The 16,371-nt window shown below is 50.1% G+C and overlaps 22 non-coding genes across 22 annotated transcripts; 13 read left to right on the top strand and 9 right to left on the bottom strand.

The window, feature by feature from the left end:
* Positions 1–46: 46 nt before the first annotated feature.
* Positions 47–139, top strand: Trnai-uau (transfer RNA isoleucine (anticodon UAU)). Its single transcript is given in 2 exon segments — positions 47–84; positions 104–139. It is a non-coding gene; the product is annotated as a tRNA-Ile (tRNA).
* Positions 140–1,909: 1,770 nt separating this feature from the next.
* Positions 1,910–1,982, bottom strand: Trnat-ugu (transfer RNA threonine (anticodon UGU)). Its single transcript has one exon. It is a non-coding gene; the product is annotated as a tRNA-Thr (tRNA).
* Positions 1,983–2,131: 149 nt separating this feature from the next.
* On the top strand, positions 2,132–2,224 carry Trnai-uau (transfer RNA isoleucine (anticodon UAU)). Its single transcript is given in 2 exon segments — positions 2,132–2,169; positions 2,189–2,224. It is a non-coding gene; the product is annotated as a tRNA-Ile (tRNA).
* Positions 2,225–2,826: 602 nt separating this feature from the next.
* Positions 2,827–2,919, top strand: Trnai-uau (transfer RNA isoleucine (anticodon UAU)). The gene is given in 2 exon segments: positions 2,827–2,864; positions 2,884–2,919. It is a non-coding gene; the product is annotated as a tRNA-Ile (tRNA).
* Positions 2,920–3,298: 379 nt separating this feature from the next.
* Trnat-ugu (transfer RNA threonine (anticodon UGU)) lies at positions 3,299–3,371 on the bottom strand. The gene has a single exon. It is a non-coding gene; the product is annotated as a tRNA-Thr (tRNA).
* Positions 3,372–3,520: 149 nt separating this feature from the next.
* On the top strand, positions 3,521–3,613 carry Trnai-uau (transfer RNA isoleucine (anticodon UAU)). The gene is given in 2 exon segments: positions 3,521–3,558; positions 3,578–3,613. It is a non-coding gene; the product is annotated as a tRNA-Ile (tRNA).
* A 602-nt stretch (positions 3,614–4,215) lies between these two features.
* Positions 4,216–4,308, top strand: Trnai-uau (transfer RNA isoleucine (anticodon UAU)). The gene is given in 2 exon segments: positions 4,216–4,253; positions 4,273–4,308. It is a non-coding gene; the product is annotated as a tRNA-Ile (tRNA).
* A 380-nt stretch (positions 4,309–4,688) lies between these two features.
* On the bottom strand, positions 4,689–4,761 carry Trnat-ugu (transfer RNA threonine (anticodon UGU)). The gene has a single exon. It is a non-coding gene; the product is annotated as a tRNA-Thr (tRNA).
* A 149-nt stretch (positions 4,762–4,910) lies between these two features.
* Positions 4,911–5,003, top strand: Trnai-uau (transfer RNA isoleucine (anticodon UAU)). The gene is given in 2 exon segments: positions 4,911–4,948; positions 4,968–5,003. It is a non-coding gene; the product is annotated as a tRNA-Ile (tRNA).
* Positions 5,004–5,605: 602 nt separating this feature from the next.
* Positions 5,606–5,698, top strand: Trnai-uau (transfer RNA isoleucine (anticodon UAU)). Its single transcript is given in 2 exon segments — positions 5,606–5,643; positions 5,663–5,698. It is a non-coding gene; the product is annotated as a tRNA-Ile (tRNA).
* Positions 5,699–6,078: 380 nt separating this feature from the next.
* On the bottom strand, positions 6,079–6,151 carry Trnaa-ugc (transfer RNA alanine (anticodon UGC)). The gene has a single exon. It is a non-coding gene; the product is annotated as a tRNA-Ala (tRNA).
* Positions 6,152–6,300: 149 nt separating this feature from the next.
* Trnai-uau (transfer RNA isoleucine (anticodon UAU)) lies at positions 6,301–6,393 on the top strand. Its single transcript is given in 2 exon segments — positions 6,301–6,338; positions 6,358–6,393. It is a non-coding gene; the product is annotated as a tRNA-Ile (tRNA).
* A 1,075-nt stretch (positions 6,394–7,468) lies between these two features.
* Positions 7,469–7,541, bottom strand: Trnat-ugu (transfer RNA threonine (anticodon UGU)). The gene has a single exon. It is a non-coding gene; the product is annotated as a tRNA-Thr (tRNA).
* A 149-nt stretch (positions 7,542–7,690) lies between these two features.
* Trnai-uau (transfer RNA isoleucine (anticodon UAU)) lies at positions 7,691–7,783 on the top strand. The gene is given in 2 exon segments: positions 7,691–7,728; positions 7,748–7,783. It is a non-coding gene; the product is annotated as a tRNA-Ile (tRNA).
* Positions 7,784–8,858: 1,075 nt separating this feature from the next.
* Trnat-ugu (transfer RNA threonine (anticodon UGU)) lies at positions 8,859–8,931 on the bottom strand. Its single transcript has one exon. It is a non-coding gene; the product is annotated as a tRNA-Thr (tRNA).
* Positions 8,932–9,080: 149 nt separating this feature from the next.
* Positions 9,081–9,173, top strand: Trnai-uau (transfer RNA isoleucine (anticodon UAU)). The gene is given in 2 exon segments: positions 9,081–9,118; positions 9,138–9,173. It is a non-coding gene; the product is annotated as a tRNA-Ile (tRNA).
* Positions 9,174–10,248: 1,075 nt separating this feature from the next.
* On the bottom strand, positions 10,249–10,321 carry Trnat-ugu (transfer RNA threonine (anticodon UGU)). The gene has a single exon. It is a non-coding gene; the product is annotated as a tRNA-Thr (tRNA).
* A 149-nt stretch (positions 10,322–10,470) lies between these two features.
* On the top strand, positions 10,471–10,563 carry Trnai-uau (transfer RNA isoleucine (anticodon UAU)). Its single transcript is given in 2 exon segments — positions 10,471–10,508; positions 10,528–10,563. It is a non-coding gene; the product is annotated as a tRNA-Ile (tRNA).
* Positions 10,564–12,555: 1,992 nt separating this feature from the next.
* On the top strand, positions 12,556–12,648 carry Trnai-uau (transfer RNA isoleucine (anticodon UAU)). The gene is given in 2 exon segments: positions 12,556–12,593; positions 12,613–12,648. It is a non-coding gene; the product is annotated as a tRNA-Ile (tRNA).
* A 124-nt stretch (positions 12,649–12,772) lies between these two features.
* Trnai-aau (transfer RNA isoleucine (anticodon AAU)) lies at positions 12,773–12,846 on the bottom strand. The gene has a single exon. It is a non-coding gene; the product is annotated as a tRNA-Ile (tRNA).
* A 182-nt stretch (positions 12,847–13,028) lies between these two features.
* Trnat-ugu (transfer RNA threonine (anticodon UGU)) lies at positions 13,029–13,101 on the bottom strand. The gene has a single exon. It is a non-coding gene; the product is annotated as a tRNA-Thr (tRNA).
* An 843-nt stretch (positions 13,102–13,944) lies between these two features.
* On the top strand, positions 13,945–14,037 carry Trnai-uau (transfer RNA isoleucine (anticodon UAU)). Its single transcript is given in 2 exon segments — positions 13,945–13,982; positions 14,002–14,037. It is a non-coding gene; the product is annotated as a tRNA-Ile (tRNA).
* The last annotated feature ends 2,334 nt before the right edge of the window (positions 14,038–16,371 follow it).

The following is a 16,371-nucleotide window of genomic DNA, read 5'->3' on the forward strand; positions in this document are numbered from 1 at the left end:
TGACTATTCTAATCACGGACCTCAGCTTTCCCGTTAACATCCACGGGCTCCAGTGGCGTAGTCGGTTAGCGCGTCGTACTTATAAGTCAGTATCGATAAAGACATGCGAAGATCGGGAGTTCGAGCCTCCCCTGGAGCAAGGTTTCTTTTCATGCGCCGTCAACACACGCCACAGCACGGGCAGATCACCAGTAAAATCTAGCAACGTGGCAGTGCACCCAGGTTGTTTTGATCCCGTCAACGTGACGGCAAAGCCCGTAAAATGGCCAGTGTGGGGCTCGAACCCACGACATTCGCGTTATTAGCACGACGCTCTAGCCGACTGAGCTAACCGGCCGTGAACGCGTGAACACGGACTCACTTCCTAAGTCAACTCTAAGCAAAATACTTTTATTTTTTTACTCAAAACGTTACCGTCATATTTCTCACGCTTTGATACGAGTCCAAGCAATGCAAATAGCCGCAACCCGCTCGAAAGAGGAGTCATGTTAGGCCAACTTTAAACGGACATTCCCTGAAAGCCCTCGGAGAGATTTGAACTCTCGATCCCTGGTTTACAAGACCAGTGCTCCAACCCCTGAGCTACGAAGGCACGCGATCCTTGCCAAATACGAAAAGTCGGTGCATCAGGCAAAACAGGCCAGTTGCAACGTGTACTTGCCATAAAGTGATACCGTCAATGCCCTACTGGACCATGACTATTCTAATCACGGACCTCAGCTTTCCCGTTAACATCCACGGGCTCCAGTGGCGTAGTCGGTTAGCGCGTCCTACTTATAAGTCAGTATCGACAAAGACATGCGAAAATCGGGAGTTCGAGCCTCCCCTGGAGCAAGGTTTCTTTTCATGCGCCGTCAACACACGCCACAGCACGGGCAGATCACCAGTAAAATCTAGCAACGTGGCAGTGCACCCAGGTTGTTTTGATCCCGTCAACGTGACGGCAAAGCCCGTAAAATGGCCAGTGTGGGGCTCGAACCCACGACATTCGCGTTATTAGCACGACGCTCTAGCCGACTGAGGTAACCGGCCGTGAACGCGTGAACACGGACTCACTTCCTAAGTCAACTCTAAGCAAAATACTTTTATTTTTTTACTCAAAACGTTACCGTCATATTTCTCACGCTTTGATACGAGTCCAAGCAATGCAAATAGCCGCAACCAGGTCGAAAGAGGAGTCATGTTAGGCCAACTTTAAACGGACATTCCCTGAAAGCCCTCGGAGAGATTTGAACTCTCAATCCCTGGTTTACAAGACCAGTGCTCCAACCCCTGAGCTACGAAGGCACGCGATCCTTGCCAAATACGAAAAGTCGGTGCATCAGGCAAAACAGGCCAGTTGCAACGTGTACTTGCCATAAAGTGATACCGTCAATGCCCTACTGGACCATGACTATTCTAATCACGGACCTCAGCTTTCCCGTTAACATCCACGGGCTCCAGTGGCGTAGTCGGTTAGCGCGTCGTACTTATAAGTCAGTATCGACAAAGACATGCGAAAATCGGGAGTTCGAGCCTCCCCTGGAGCAAGGTTTCTTTTCATGCGCCGTCAACACACGCCACAGCACGGGCAGATCACCAGTAAAATCTAGCAACGTGGCAGTGCACCTAGGTTGTTTTGATCCCGTCAACGTGACGGCAAAGCCCGTAAAATGGCCAGTGTGGGGCTCGAACCCACGACATTCGCGTTATTAGCACGACGCTCTAGCCGACTGAGCTAACCGGCCGTGAACGCGTGAACACGGACTCACTTCCAAAGTCAACTCTAAGCAAAATACTTTTATTTTTTTACTCAAAACGTTACCGTCATATTTCTCACGCTTTGATACGAGTCCAAGCAATGCAAATAGCCGCAACCCGCTCGAAAGAGGAGTCATGTGAGGCCAACTTTAAACGGACATTCCCTGAAAGCCCTCGGAGAGATTTGAACTCTCGACCCCTGGTTTACAAGACCAGTGCTCTAACCCCTGAGCTACGAAGGCACGCGATCCTTGCCAAATACGAAAAGTCGGTGCATCAGGCAAAACAGGCCAGTTGCAACGTGTACTTGCCATAAAGTGATACCGTCAATGCCCTACTGGACCATGACTATTCTAATCACGGACCTCAGCTTTCCCGTTAACATTCACGGGCTCCAGTGGCGTAGTCGGTTAGCGCGTCGTACTTATAAGTCAGTATCGACAAAGACATGCGAAGATCGGGAGTTCGAGCCTCCCCTGGAGCAAGGTTTCTTTTCATGCGCCGTCAACACACGCCACAGCACGGGCAGATCACCAGTAAAATCTAGCAACGTGGCAGTGCACCCAGGTTGTTTTGATCCCGTCAACGTGACGGCAAAGCCCGTAAAATGGCCAGTGTGGGGCTCGAACCCACGACATTCGCGTTATTAGCACGACGCTCTAGCCGACTGAGCTAACCGGCCGTGAACGCGTGAACACGGACTCACTTCCTAAGTCAACTCTAAGCAAAATACTTTTATTTTTTTACTCAAAACGTTACCGTCATATTTTTCACGCTTTGATACGAGTCCAAGCAATGCAAATAGCCGCAACCCGCTCGAAAGAGGAGTCAAGTTAGGCCAACTTTCAATGGACATTCCCTGAAAGCCCTCAGAGAGATTTGAACGCTCGACCCCTGGTTTACAAGACCAGTGCTCTAACCCCTGAGCTACGAAGGCACGCGATCCTTGCCAAATACGAAAAGTCGGTGCATCAGGCAAAACAGGCCAGTTGCAACGTGTACTTGCCATAAAGTGATACCGTCAATGCCCTACTGGACCATGACTATTCTAATCACGGACCTCAGCTTTCCCGTTAACATCCACGGGCTCCAGTGGCGTAGTCGGTTAGCGCGTCGTACTTATAAGTCAGTATCGACAAAGACATGCGAAGATCGGGAGTTCGAGCCTCCCCTGGAGCAAGGTTTCTTTTCATGTGCCGTCAACACACGCCACAGCACGGGCAGATCACCAGTAAAATCTAGCAACGTGGCAGTGCACCCAGGTTGTTTTGATCCCGTCAACGTGACGGCAAAGCCGTAAAATGGCCAGTGTGGGGCTCGAACCCACGACATTCGCGTTATTAGCACGACGCTCTAGCCGACTGAGCTAACCGGGCGTGAACGCGTGAACACGGACTCACTTCATAAGTCAACTCTAAGCAAAATACTTTTATTTTTTTACTCAAAACGTTACCGTCATATTTCTCACGCTTTGATACGAGTCCAAGCAATGCAAATAGCCGCAACCCGCTCGAAAGAGGAGTCAAGTTAGGCCAACTTTAAACGGACATTCCCTGAAAGCCCTCGGAGAGATTTGAACTCTCGACCCCTGGTTTACAAGACCAGTGCTCTAACCCCTGAGCTACGAAAGCACGCGATCCTTGCCAAATACGAAAAGTCGGTGCATCAGGCAAAACAGGTCAGTTGCAACGTGTACTTGCCATAAAGTGATACCGTCAATGCCCTACTGGACCATGACTATTCTAATCACGGACCTCAGCTTTCCCGTTAACATCCACGGGCTCCAGTGGCGTAGTCGGTTAGCGCGTCGTACTTATAAGTCAGTATCGACAAAGACATGCGAAGATCGGGAGTTCGAGCCTCCCCTGGAGCAAGGTTTCTTTTCATGCGCCGTCAACACACGCCACAGCACGGGCAGATCACCAGTAAAATCTAGCAACGTGGCAGTGCACCCAGGTTGTTTTGATCCCGTCAACGTGACGGCAAAGCCCGTAAAATGGCCAGTGTGGGGCTCGAACCCACGACATTCGCGTTATTAGCACGACGCTCTAGCCGACTGAGCTAACCGGCCGTGAACGCGTGAACACGGACTCACTTCCTAAGTCAACTCTAAGCAAAATACTTTTATTTTTTTACTTAAAACGTTACCGTCATATTTTTCACGCTTTGATACGAGTCCAAGCAATGCAAATAGCCGCAACCCGCTCGAAAGAGGAGTCAAGTTAGGCCAACTTTCAATGGACATTCCCTGAAAGCCGTCGGAGAGATTTGAACGCTCGACCCCTGGTTTACAAGACCAGTGCTCTAACCCCTGAGCTACGAAGGCACGCGATCCTTGCCAAATACGAAAAGTCGGTGCATCAGGCAAAACAGGTCAGTTGCAACGTGTACTTGCCTTAAAGTGATACCGTCAATGCCCTACTGGACCATGACTATTCTAACCACGGACCTCAGCTTTCCCGTTAACATCCACGGGCTCCAGTGGCGTAGTCGGTTAGCGCGTCGTACTTATAAGTCAGTATCGACAAAGACATGCGAAGATCGGGAGTTCGAGCCTCCCCTGGAGCAAGGTTTCTTTTCATGCGCCGTCAACACACGCCACAGCACGGGCAGATCACCAGTAAAATCTAGCAACGTGGCAGTGCACCCAGGTTGTTTTGATCCCGTCAACGTGACGGCAAAGCCCGTAAAATGGCCAGTGTGGGGCTCGAACCCACGACATTCGCGTTATTAGCACGACGCTCTAGCCGACTGAGCTAACCGGCCGTGAACGCGTGAACACGGACTCACTTCCTAAGTCAACTCTAAGCAAAATACTTTTACTTTTTTACTCAAAACGTTACCGTCATATTTCTCACGCTTTGATACGAGTCCAAGCAATGCAAATAGCCGCAACCCGCTCGAAAAAGGAGTCAAGTTAGGCCAACTTTAAACGGACATTCCCTGAAAGCCCTCGGAGAGATTTGAACTCTCGACCCCTGGTTTACAAGACCAGTGCTCTAACCCCTGAGCTACGAAGGCACGCGATCCTTGCCAAATACGAAAAGTCGGTGCATCAGGCAAAACAGGTCAGTTGCAACGTGTACTTGCCATAAAGTGATACCGTCAATGCCCTACTGGACCATGACTATTCTAATCACGGACCTCAGCTTTCCCGTTAACATCCACGGGCTCCAGTGGCGTAGTCGGTTAGCGCGTCGTACTTATAAGTCAGTATCGACAAAGACATGCGAAGATCGGGAGTTCGAGCCTCCCCTGGAGCAAGGTTTCTTTTCATGCGCCGTCAACACACGCCACAGCACGGGCAGATCACCAGTAAAATCTAGCAACGTGGCAGTGCACCCAGGTTGTTTTGATCCCGTCAACGTGACGGCAAAGCCCGTAAAATGGCCAGTGTGGGGCTCGAACCCACGACATTCGCGTTATTAGCACGCCGCTCTAGCCGACTGAGCTAACCGGCCGTGAACGCGTGAACACGGACTCACTTCCTAAGTCAACTCTAAGCAAAATACTTTTATTTTTTTACTCAAAACGTTACCGTCATATTTCTCACGCTTTGATACGAGTCCAAGTAATGCAAATAGCCGCAACCCGCTCGAAAGAGGAGTCAAGTTAGGCCAACTTTAAACGGACATTCCCTGAAAGCCGTCGGAGAGACCTGAACTCTCGACCCCTGTTTTACAAGACCAGTGCTCTAACCCCTGAGCTACGAAGGCACGCGATCCTTGCCAAATACGAAAAGTCGGTGCATCAGGCAAAACAGGCCAGTTGCAACGTGTACTTGCCATAAAGTGATACCGTCAATGCCCTACTGGACCATGACTATTCTAATCACGGACCTCAGCTTTCCCGTTAACATCCACGGGCTCCAGTGGCGTAGTCGGTTAGCGCGTCGTACTTATAAGTCAGTATCGACAAAGACATGCGAAGATCGGGAGTTCGAGCCTCCCCTGGAGCAAGGTTTCTTTTCATGCGCCGTCAACACACGCCACAGCACGGGCAGATCACCAGTAAAATCTAGCAACGTGGCAGTGCACCCAGGTTGTTTTGATCCCGTCAACGTGACGGCAAAGCCCGTAAAATGGCCAGTGTGGGGCTCGAACCCACGACATTCGCGTTATTAGCACGACGCTCTAGCCGACTGAGCTAACCGGCCGTGAACGCGTGAACACGGACTCACTTCATAAGTCAACTCTAAGCAAAATACTTTTATTTTTTTACTCAAAACGTTACCGTCATATTTCTCACGCTTTGATACGAGTCCAAGCAATGCAAATAGCCGCAACCCGCTCGAAAGAGGAGTCAAGTTAGGCCAACTTTAAACGGACATTCCCTGAAAGCCGTCGGAGAGACTTGAACTCTCGACCCCTGGTTTGCAAGACCAGTGCTCTAACTCCTGAGCTACGAAGGCACGCGTTCCTTGCCAAATACGAAAAGTCGGTGCATCAGGCAAAACAGGTCAGTTGCAACGTGTACTTGCCATAAAGTGATACCGTCAATGCCCTACTGGACCATGACTATTCTAATCACGGACCTCAGCTTTCCCGTTAACATCCACGGGCTCCAGTGGCGTAGTCGGTTAGCGCGTCGTACTTATAAGTCAGTATCGACAAAAACATGCGAAGATCGGGAGTTCGAGCCTCCCCTGGAGCAAGGTTTCTTTTCATGCGCCGTCAACACACGCCACAGCACGGGCAGATCACCAGTAAAATCTAGCAACGTGGCAGTGCACCCAGGTTGTTTTGATCCCGTCAACGTGCCGGCAAAGCCCGTAAAATGGCCAGTGTGGGGCTCGAACCCACGACATTCGCGTTATTAGCACGACGCTCTAGCCGACTCAGCTAACCGGCCGTGAACGCGTGAACACGGACTCACTTCCTAAGTCAACTCTAAGCAAAATACTTTTATTTTTTTACTCAAAACGTTACCGTCATATTTCTCACGCTTTGATACGAGTCCAAGCAATGCAAATAGCCGCAACCCGCTCGAAAGAGGAGTCAAGTTAGGCCAACTTTAAACGGACATTCCCTGAAAGCCCTCGGAGAGATTTGAACTCTCGAGCCCTGGTTTACAAGACCAGTGCTCTAACCCCTGAGCTACGAAGGCACGCGATCCTTGCCAAACACGAAAAGTCGGTGCATCAGGCAAAACAGGTCAGTTGCAACGTGTACTTGCCATAAAGTGATACCGTCAATGCCCTACTGGACCATGACTATTCTAATCACGGACCTCAGCTTTCCCGTTAACATCCAAGGGCTCCAGTGGCGTAGTCGGTTAGCGCGTCGTACTTATAAGTCAGTATCGACAAAGACATGCGAAGATCGGGAGTTTGAGCCTCCCCTGGAGCAAGGTTTCTTTTCATGCGCCGTCAACACACGCCACAACACGGGCAGATCACCAGTAAAATCTAGCAACGTGGCAGTGCACCCAGGTTGTTTTGATCCCGTCAACGTGACGGCAAAGCCCGTAAAATGGCCAGTGTGGGGCTCGAACCCACGACATTCGCGTTATTAGCACGACGCTCTAGCCGACTGAGCTAACCGGCCGTGAACGCGTGAACACGGACTCACTTCCTAAGTCAACTCTAAGTAAAATACTTTTATTTTTTTACTCAAAACGTTACCGTCATATTTCTCACGCTTTGATACGAGTCCAAGCAATGCAAAGAGCCGTAACCCGCTCGAAAGGGGAGTCAAGTTAGGCCAACTTTAAACGGACATTCCCTGAAAGCCCTCGGAGAGATTTGAACTCTCGACCCCTGGTTTACAAGACCAGTGCTCTAACCCCTGAGCTACGAAGGCACGCGATCCTTGCCCAATACGAAAGGTCGGTGCATCAGGCAAAACAGGTCAGTTGCAACGTGTACTTGCCATAAAGTGATACCGTCAATGCCCTACTGGACTATGACTATTCTAATTACGGACCTCAGCTTTCCCGTTAACATCCACGGGCTCCAGTGGCGTAGTCGGTTAGCGCGTCGTACTTATAAGTCAGTATCGACAAAGACATGCGAAGATCGGGAGTTCGAGCCTCCCCTGGAGCAAGGTTTCTTTTCATGCGCCGTCAACACACGCCACAGCACGGGCAGATCACCAGTAAAATCTAGCAACGTGGCAGTGCACCCAGGTTGTTTTGATCCCGTCAACGTGACGGCAAAGCCCGTAAAATGGCCAGTGTGGGGCTCGAACCCACGACATTCGCGTTATTAGCATGACGCTCTAGCCGACTAAGCTAACCGGAAGTGAATGCGTGAACACGGACTCACTTCCTAAGTCAACTCTAAGCAAAATACTTTTATTTTTTTACTCAAAACGTTACCGTCATATTTCTCACGCTTTGATACGAGTCCAAGCAATGCAAATAGCCGCAACCCGCTCGAAAGAGGAGTCAAGTTAGGCCAACTTTAAACGGACATTCCCTGAAAGCCCTCGGAGAGATTTGAACTCTCGAGCCCTGGTTTACAAGACCAGTGCTCTAACCCCTGAGCTACGAAGGCACGCGATCCTTGCCAAACACGAAAAGTCGGTGCATCAGGCAAAACAGGTCAGTTGCAACGTGTACTTGCCATAAAGTGATACCGTCAATGCCCTACTGGACCATGACTATTCTAATCACGGACCTCAGCTTTCCCGTTAACATCCACGGGCTCCAGTGGCGTAGTCGGTTAGCGCGTCGTACTTATAAGTCAGTATCGACAAAGACATGCGAAGGTCGGGAGTTTGAGCCTCCCCTGGAGCAAGGTTTCTTTTCATGCGCCGTCAACACACGCCACAACACGGGCAGATCACCAGTAAAATCTAGCAACGTGGCAGTGCACCCAGGTTGTTTTGATCCCGTCAACGTGACGGCAAAGCCCGTAAAATGGCCAGTGTGGGGCTCGAACCCACGACATTCGCGTTATTAGCACGACGCTCTAGCCGACTGAGCTAACCGGCCGTGAACGCGTGAACACGGACTCACTTCCTAAGTCAACTCTAAGTAAAATACTTTTATTTTTTTACTCAAAACGTTACCGTCATATTTCTCACGCTTTGATACGAGTCCAAGCAATGCAAAGAGCCGCAACCCGCTCGAAAGGGGAGTCAAGTTAGGCCAACTTTAAACGGACATTCCCTGAAAGCCCTCGGAGAGATTTGAACTCTCGACCCCTGGTTTACAAGACCAGTGCTCTAACCCCTGAGCTACGAAGGCACGCGATCCTTGCCCAATACGAAAGGTCGGTGCATCAGGCAAAACAGGTCAGTTGCAACGTGTACTTGCCATAAAGTGATACCGTCAATGCCCTACTGGACTATGACTATTCTAATTACGGACCTCAACTTTCCCGTTAACATCCACGGGCTCCAGTGGCGTAGTCGGTTAGCGCGTCGTACTTATAAGTCAGTATCGACAAAGACATGCGAAGATCGGGAGTTCGAGCCTCCCCTGGAGCAAGGTTTCTTTTCATGCGCCGTCAACACACGCCACAACACGGGCAGATCACCAGTAAAATCTAGCAACGTGGCAGTGCACCCAGGTTGTTTTGATCCCGTCAACGGGACGGCAAAGCCCGTAAAATGGCCAGTGTGGGGCTCGAACCCACGACATTCGCGTTATTAGCACGACGCTCTAGCCGACTGAGCTAACCGGCCTTGAACGCGTGAACACGGACTCACTTCCTAAGTCAACTCTAAGTAAAATACTTTTATTTTTTTACTCAAAACGTTACCGTCATATTTCTCACGCTTTGATACGAGTCCAAGCAATGCAAATAGCCGCAACCCGCTCGAAAGAGGAGTCAAGTTAGGCCAACTTTAAACGGACATTCCCTGAAAGCCCTCGGAGAGATTTGAACTCTCGACCCCTGGTTTACAAGACCAGTGCTCTAACCCCTGATCTACGAAGGCACGCGATCCTTGCCAAATACGAAAAGTCGGTGCATCAGGCAAAACAGGTCAGTTGCAACGTGTACTTGCCATAAAGTGATACCGTCAATGCCCTACTGGACCATGACTATTCTAATCACGGACCTCAGCTTTCCCGTTAACATCCACGGGCTCCAGTGCCGTAGTCGGTTAGCGCGTCGTACTTATAAGTCAGTATCGACAAAGACATGCGAAGATCGGGAGTTCGAGCCTCCCCTGGAGCAAGGTTTCTTTTCATACGCCGTCAACACACGCCACAACACGGGCAGATCACCAGTACAATCTAGCAACGTGGCAGTGCACCCAGGTTGTTTTGATCCCGTCAACGTGACGGCAAAGCCCGTAAAATGGCCAATGTGGGGCTCGAACCCACGACATTCGCGTTATTAGCACGCCGCTCTAGCCGACTGAGCTGACCGGGCGTGAACGCGTGAACACGGACTCACTTCCTAAGTCAACTCCAAGTAAAATACTTTCATTTTTTCACTCAAAACGTTACCGTCATATTTCTCACGCTTTGATACGAGTCCAAGCAATGCAAATAGCCGCAACCCGCTCGAAAGAGGAGTCAAGTTAGGCCAACTTTAAACGGACATTCCCTGAAAGCCCTCGGAGAGATTTAAACTCTCGACCCCTGGTTTACAAGACCAGTGCTCTAACCGCTGAGCTACGAAGGCACGCGATCCTTGCCAAATACGAAAAGTCGGTGCATCAGGCAAAACAGGTCAGTTGCAACGTGTACTTGCCATAAAGTGATACCGTCAATGCCCTACTGGACCATGACTATTCTAATCACGGACCTCAGCTTTCCCGTTAACATCCACGGGCTCCAGTGGCGTAGTCGGTTAGCGCGTCGTACTTATAAGTCAGTATCGACAAAGACATGCGAAGATCGGGAGTTCGAGCCTCCCCTGGAGCAAGGTTTCTTTTCATGCGCCGTCAACACACGCCACAGCACGGGCAGATCACCAGTAAAATCTAGCAACGTCGCAGTGCACCCAGGTTGTTTTGATCCCGTCAACGTGCCGGCAAAGCCCGTAAAATGGCCAGTGTGGGGCTCGAACCCACGACATTCGCGTTATTAGCACGACGCTCTAGCCGACTAAGCTAACCGGAAGTGAACGCGTGAACACGGACTCACTTCCTAAGTCAACTCTAAGCAAAATACTTTTATTTTTTTACTCAAAACGTTACCGTCATATTTCTCACGCTTTGATACGAGTCCAAGCAATGCAAATAGCCGCAACCCGCTCGAAAGAGGAGTCAAGTTAGGCCAACTTTAAACGGACATTCCCTGAAAGCCCTCGGAGAGATTTGAACTCTCGAGCCCTGGTTTACAAGACCAGTGCTCTAACCCCTGAGCTACGAAGGCACGCGATCCTTGCCAAACACGAAAAGTCGGTGCATCAGGCAAAACAGGTCAGTTGCAACGTGTACTTGCCATAAAGTGATACCGTCAATGCCCTACTGGACCATGACTATTCTAATCACGGACCTCAGCTTTCCCGTTAACATCCACGGGCTCCAGTGGCGTAGTCGGTTAGCGCGTCGTACTTATAAGTCAGTATCGACAAAGACATGCGAAGATCGGGAGTTTGAGCCTCCCCTGGAGCAAGGTTTCTTTTCATGCGCCGTCAACACACGCCACAACACGGGCAGATCACCAGTAAAATCTAGCAACGTGGCAGTGCACCCAGGTTGTTTTGATCCCGTCAACGTGACGGCAAAGCCCGTAAAATGGCCAGTGTGGGGCTCGAACCCACGACATTCGCGTTATTAGCACGACGCTCTAGCCGACTGAGCTAACCGGCCGTGAACGCGTGAACACGGACTCACTTCCTAAGTCAACTCTAAGTAAAATACTTTTATTTTTTTACTCAAAACGTTACCGTCATATTTCTCACGCTTTGATACGAGTCCAAGCAATGCAAATAGCCGCAACCCGCTCGAAAGAGGAGTCAAGTTAGGCCAACTTTAAACGGACATTCCCTGAAAGCCCTCGGAGAGATTTGAACTCTCGACCCCTGGTTTACAAGACCAGTGCTCTAACCCCTGATCTACGAAGGCACGCGATCCTTGCCAAATACGAAAAGTCGGTGCATCAGGCAAAACAGGTCAGTTGCAACGTGTACTTGCCATAAAGTGATACCGTCAATGCCCTACTGGACCATGACTATTCTAATCACGGACCTCAGCTTTCCCGTTAACATCCACGGGCTCCAGTGCCGTAGTCGGTTAGCGCGTCGTACTTATAAGTCAGTATCGACAAAGACATGCGAAGATCGGGAGTTCGAGCCTCCCCTGGAGCAAGGTTTCTTTTCATACGCCGTCAACACACGCCACAACACGGGCAGATCACCAGTACAATCTAGCAACGTGGCAGTGCACCCAGGTTGTTTTGATCCCGTCAACGTGACGGCAAAGCCCGTAAAATGGCCAATGTGGGGCTCGAACCCACGACATTCGCGTTATTAGCACGCCGCTCTAGTCGACTGAGCTGACCGGGCGTGAACGCGTGAACACGGACTCACTTCCTAAGTCAACTCCAAGTAAAATACTTTCATTTTTTCACTCAAAACGTTACCGTCATATTTCTCACGCTTTGATACGAGTCCAAGCAATGCAAATAGCCGCAACCCGCTCGAAAGAGGAGTCAAGTTAGGCCAACTTTAAACGGACATTCCCTGAAAGCCCTCGGAGAGATTTAAACTCTCGACCCCTGGTTTACAAGACCAGTGCTCTAACCGCTGAGCTACGAAGACACGCGATCCTTGCCAAATACGAAAAGTCGGTGCATCAGGCAAAACAGGTCAGTTGCAACGTGTACTTGCCATAAAGTGATACCGTCAATGCCCTACTGGACCATGACTATTCTAATCACGGACCTCAGCTTTCCCGTTAACATCCACGGGCTCCAGTGGCGTAGTCGGTTAGCGCGTCGTACTTATAAGTCAGTATCGACAAAGACATGCGAAGATCGGGAGTTCGAGCCTCCCCTGGAGCAAGGTTTCTTTTCATGCGCCGTCAACACACGCCACAACACGGGCAGATCACCAGTAAAATCTAGCAACGTGGCAGTGCACCCAGGTTGTTTTGATCCCGTCAACGTGACGGCAAAGCCCGTAAAATGGCCAGTGTGGGGCTCGAACCCACGACATTCGCGTTATTAGCGCGACGCTCTAGCCGACTGAGCCAACCGGCCGTGAACGCGTGAACACGGACTCACTTCCTAAGTCAACTCTAAGTAAAATACTTTTATTTTTTTACTCAAAACGTTACCGTCATATTTCTCACGCTTTGATACGAGTCCAAGCAATGCAAAGAGCCGCAACCCGCTCGAAAGAGGAGTCAAGTTAGGCCAACCTTAAACGGACATTCCCTGAAAGCCCTCGGAGAGATTTGAACTCTCGACCCCTGGTTTACAAGACCAGTGCTCTAACCCCTGAGCTACGAAGGCACGCGATCCTTGCCAAATACGAAAAGTCGTGCATCAGGCAAAACAGGTCAGTTGCAACGTTTACTTGCCATAAAGTGATACCGTCAATGCCCTACTGGACCATGGCTATTCTATTCACGGACCTCAGCTTTTCCGTTAACATCCACGGGCTCCAGTGGCGTAGTCGGTTAGCGCGTCGTACTTATAAGTCAGTATCAACAAAGACATGCGAAGATCGGGAGTTCGAGCCTCCCCTTAAGCAAGGTTTCTTTTCATGCGCCGTCAACACACGCCACAACACGGGCAGATCACCAGTAAAATCTAGCAACGTGGCAGTGCACCCAGGTTGTTTTGATTCCGTCAACGTGACGGCAATGCCCGTAAAATGGCCAGTGTGGGGCTCGAACCCACGACATTCGCGTTATTAGCACGCCGCTCTAGCCGACTGAGCTAACCGGCCGTGAACGCGTGAACACGGACTCACTTCCTAAGTCAACTCTAAGTAAAATACTTTTATTTTTTCACTCAAAACGTTACCGTCATATTTCTCACGCTTTGATACGAGTCCAAGCAATGCAAATAGCCACAATCCGCTCGAAAGAGGAGTCAAGTTAGGCCAACTTTAAACGGACATTCCCTGAAAGCCCTCGGAGAGATTTGTACTCTCGACCCCTGGTTTACAAGACCAGTGCTCTAACCGCTGAGCTACGAAGGCACGCGATCCTTGCCAAATACGAAAAGTCGGTGCATCAGGCAAAACAGGTCAGTTGCAACGTGTACTTGCCATAAAGTGATACCGTCAATGCCCTACTGGACCATGACTATTCTAATCACGGACCTCAGCTTTCCCGTTAACATCCACGGGCTCCAGTGGCGTAGTCGGTTAGCGCGTCGTACTTATAAGTCCGTATCGACAAAGACATGCGAAGATCGGGAGTTCGAGCCTCCCCTGGAGCAAGGTTTCTTTTCATGCGCCGTCAACACACGCCACAACACGGGCAGATCACCAGTAAAATCTAGCAACGTGGCAGGGCACCCAGGTTGTTTTGATTCCGTCAACGTGACGGCAATGCCCGTAAAATGGCCAGTGCGAGGCTCGAACCCACGACATTCGCGTTATTAGCACGCCGCTCTAGCCGACTGAGCTAACCGGCCGTGAACGCGTGAACACGGACTCACTTCCTAAGTCAACTCCAAGTAAAATACTTTTATTTTTTCACTCAAAACGTTACCGTCATATTTCTCACGCTTTGATACGAGTCCAAGCAATGCAAATAGCCGCAACCCGCTCGAAAGGGGAGTCAAGTTAGGCCAACTTTAAACGGACATTCCCTGAAAGACCTCGGAGAGATTTGAACTATCGACCCCTGGTTTACAAGACCAGTGCTCTAACCCCTGAGCTACGAAGGCACGCGATCCTTGCCAAATACGAAAAGTCGGTGCATCAGGCAAAACAGGTCAGTTGCAACGTGTACTTGCCATAAAGTGATAATGTCAATGCCCTACTGGACCATGACTATTCTAATCACGGACCTCAGCTTTCCCGTTAACATCCACGAGCTCCAGTGGCGTAGTCGGTTAGCGCGTCGTACTTATAAGTCAGTATCGACAAAGACATGCGAAGATCAGGAGTTCGAGCCTCCCCTGGAGCAAGGTTTCTTTTCATGCGCCGTCAACACACGCCACAACACGGGCAGATCACCAGTAAAATCTAGCAACGTGGCAGTGCATCCAGGTTGTTTTGATCCCGTCAACGTGACGGCAAAGCCAGTAAAATGGCCAGTGTGGGGCTCGAACCCACGACATTCGCGTTATTAGCACGACGCTCTAGCCGACTGAGCTAACCGGCCGTGAACGCGTGAACACGGACTCACTTCCTAAGTCAACTCTAAGTAAAATACTTTTATTTTTTTACTCAAAACGTTACCGTCATATTTCTCACGCTTTGATACGAGTCCAAGCAATGCAAATAGCCGCAACCCGCTCGAAAGAGGAGTCAAGTTAGGCCAACTTTAAACGGACATTTCCTGAAAGCCGTAGGAGAGATTTGAACTCTCGACCCCTAGTTTACAAGACCAGTGCTCTAACCCCTGAGCTACGAAAGCACGCGATCCTTGCCAAATACGAAAAGTCGGTGCATCAGGCAAAACAGGTCAGTTGCAACGTGTACTTGCCATAAAGTGATACCGTCAATGCCCTACTAGACCATGACTATTCTAATCACGGACCTCCGCTTTCCCGTTAACATCCAAGGGCTCCAGTGGCGTAGTAGGTTAGCGCGTCGTACTTATAAGTCAGTATCGACAAAGACATGCGAAGATCGGGAGTTCGAGCCTCCCCTGGAGCAAGGTTTCTTTTCATGCGCCGTCAACACACGCCACAACACGGGCAGATCACCAGTAAAATCTAGCAACGTGGCAGTGCACCCAGGTTGTTTTGATCCCGTCAACGTGACGGCAAAGCCCGTAAAATGGCCAGTTTGGGGCTCGAACCCACGACATTCGCGTTATTAGCACGACGCTCTAGCCGACTGAGCTAACCGGCCGTGAACGCGTGAACACGGACTCACTTCCTAAGCCAACTCTAAGTAAAATACTTTTATTTTTTTAATCAAACCGTTACCGTCATATTTCTCACGCCTTGATACGAGTCCAAGCAATGCAAATAGCCGCAACCCGCTCGAAAGAGGAGTCAAGTTAGGCCAACTTTAAACGGACATTTCCTGAAAGCCGTAGGAGAGATTTGAACTCTCGACCCCTAGTTTACAAGACCAGTGCTCTAACCCCTGAGCTACGAAAGCACGCGATCCTTGCCAAATACGAAAAGTCGGTGCATCAGGCAAAACAGGTCAGTTGCAACGTGTACTTGCCATAAAGTGATACCGTCAATGCCCTACTGGACCATGACTATTCTAATCACGGACCTCCGCTTTCCCGTTAACATCCAAGGGCTCCAGTGGCGTAGTAGGTTAGCGCGTCGTACTTATAAGTCAGTATCGACAAAGACATGCGAAGATCGGGAGTTCGAGCCTCCCCTGGAGCAAGGTTTCTTTTCATGCGCCGTCAACACACGCCACAACACGGGCAGATCACCAGTAAAATCTAGCAACGTGGCAGTGCACCCAGGTTGTTTTGATCCCGTCAACGTGACGGCAAAGCCCGTAAAATGGCCAGTTTGGGGCTCGAACCCACGACATTCGCGTTATTAGCACGACGCTCTAGCCGACTGAGCTAACCGGCCGTGAACGCGTGAACACGGACTCACTTCCTAAGTCAACTCTAAGTAAAATAC

This window comes from Hydractinia symbiolongicarpus, chromosome 4, assembly GCF_029227915.1.
Source record: "Hydractinia symbiolongicarpus strain clone_291-10 chromosome 4, HSymV2.1, whole genome shotgun sequence".
NCBI classification, from domain to species: Eukaryota; Metazoa; Cnidaria; class Hydrozoa; order Anthoathecata; family Hydractiniidae; genus Hydractinia; species Hydractinia symbiolongicarpus.